Genomic DNA, 2,331 nt, shown 5'->3' with positions numbered 1-2,331 from the left:
TCTGGTTTATTTTCGTCCGGTTTATTTTCGTCTCATATCCCACCACCATATCTCCTCACATTGATTTTTTTACCCTCACAATAAAAACTTTCCTAACTTTTCCAAAGTTTCCTAACTAGACACGTTATAAACGGGCATGTACCGATAGCACGTTATCAATTAATAAAATTTTGTTTTATGACAATCAATTCCAAATCCTAATTTTCCTAATGCATCGATCTTTGCCTTTTTTAAGTAGTTATTTTGATAGGGAGGGTTTAGCCACGAAAATCATCCCTCCATCGTCGGCTGCATCCCTCACCCACGTCGCTGTTGCAGGATCTTCATCCGTCATCCTGAGCAATTGGGGCGGCGATGCGGGCGAGCTTCACGATAGTGGGGAGGACCAGGCCGCGGTGAAGGCAGGTCATGCGCTCCTCACGCTCCACGAACGGAACCTGCGCACGGAGGCGATAGCGCGGGGTGGCAGCCGGCAATGAGGCGGCCGCGCTACGTGACGAGCTACGGGTCCCCCTTTGTGATGTTTTGGCATCGCTCCTTCATCGCACATCCTCAGGTTCCTCTTGCCCTTCCCTTCCTCTGTCCTCCTCTCCCATCTCTATGCTTTCACGTGCATCCAGTTTTGATTCCTCGTGTGATATATACCAAACATAGGTACGTCAATTCACTTCCTTCCCTTCCCTTCGTCCCTCGGTCCCACGCTCGTGGTGCTGAAGTGGTGGCAACAGGCGATGGCGGTGGTGTCGCTGATGGCGGCGAGGACAGCATGTGGCAGCTCCCGAAGCATGAACACGACCGCACCTCGGGCCTGCCGTCTGCCAAGATATGGGTGAGTTCTCGTGCTGCCAACCATAAACCCTCATGTCCTACAAATTCCTCAAACCCTACCGTCTTGATCCCGTCCACGCTCTGATCCAAAGGACGATGCAGCTCTGGCCGATTGACAATGGAGGTTTGGGATCCTTCCTCTCAGCACCCACTCCTGGAAGAATCAGCGGTGCGCCACGCCGATTGAACCCCGTCGAGATCACTCGCCAAGATTGCTATTCTGAAGTTTATTGTAAAGAAAGTGAAGAGTGAGGCAGGATCCGTTTATTTTCAACCGGTTTATTTTCAACCGGTTTATTTCCATCAAATTACCCCCACCCCCACGCCCACCCACCGAAACGCGCCCAGCGAACCGGGGAGAGATCCATTGATTTGGCTAAGGTAGGAAAGAATCTATTATTTGTTTGCTAAAGCAAATTGCATTAATGGGAGAGATCTGTTGATTTGGCTAAGGTAGGAAAGAATCTATTATTTGTTTGCTAAAGCAAATTGCATTAATGAAAGAGATCCGTTGATTTGGCTAAGATAGGCAAGAATCTATTATTTGTTTTCTAAAGAAAATTGCATTAATGACAGAGATTTGTTGATTTGGCTAAGATAGGCGGTTTTGAGTAAAGTTATCTTTACTATAGACATATAATGACAATTAATCAAGTATCAACATCATTGCATGCTTATTGTGTGGAATGTGTGTCCCAATGTTGACAGAAGGTATAAAAAGATTGTCTTGGAATTATTATTGTCTTGGGAAGATATTGCCCTGAATTCTCATTTCTCATCAGAAATTTAGTATCCATTTTCGTTGATCTTATTTGCAACATGTACAAGTCTGTAATAATCTAAGGGGGTGCCCTACCGGAGAAGATTATGATAGTTGGACAAGAAACTTGGTACTGTCGTGTAAGGTAAAGGTAGGAGAAATAGGAGATAAAAGCATGCATGGTGGGAGAAGGAAGTCGAATGTCGCGTGGTAGCTCAGACATGGAGTGTGGAAGAAAGACAATGACGAGATATATGTATCTACTAGATCATGACCATGAGATATCATCCCATAGAAATGACCTTTGACTCTCATGTCACATGAATTTTCTCTTTGTATATATATATTTGTTAATCCGTGGCAACGCACGGACACTTAGCTAGTTATCGGTTCTTGTTTGGTTCTTCTCTTTGTGAGTTTTGGAGCTTATGGTCATCATGGTGACAAGCTCGAGTTCGTCAAAAATGGAGTTCACTCGCATCTTCTATGATGTTTTCGATGTTGGAGGTTATGCCGGTTCTTCTCAGTTGGAGGTTTCACTCCTCTATTTGTTGGCATACCTCCCCTGCCCCTTCTTACTATATTATTGGTTCTTGTTTGTGTTCTTCTCTTTGTGAGTTTTGGAGCTTATGGTCATCTTGGTGACAAGCTCGAGTTCATCGAAAACGGAGTTCACTCGCATCTTCTATGATGTATTCGATGTTGGAGGTTATGCCGGTTCTTCTCGGTTGGAGGTTTCACTC

At 45.0% G+C, this 2,331-nt stretch overlaps 1 long non-coding RNA gene across 1 annotated transcript; it reads left to right on the top strand.

Annotated features, from left to right (window-relative positions):
- The first annotated feature begins 460 nt into the window (after window positions 1-460).
- LOC119343375 lies at window positions 461-1,075 on the top strand. Its single transcript, XR_005166064.1, has 3 exons — window positions 461-556; window positions 729-829; window positions 931-1,075. It is a non-coding gene; the product is annotated as an uncharacterized LOC119343375 (long non-coding RNA).
- The last annotated feature ends 1,256 nt before the right edge of the window (window positions 1,076-2,331 follow it).

Source organism: Triticum dicoccoides, unplaced genomic scaffold (genome assembly GCF_002162155.2).
Source record: "Triticum dicoccoides isolate Atlit2015 ecotype Zavitan unplaced genomic scaffold, WEW_v2.0 scaffold124701, whole genome shotgun sequence".
In the NCBI taxonomy this organism is placed as follows: domain Eukaryota; kingdom Viridiplantae; phylum Streptophyta; class Magnoliopsida; order Poales; family Poaceae; genus Triticum; species Triticum dicoccoides.
This window is presented reverse-complemented; position numbering and strand designations above follow the sequence as displayed.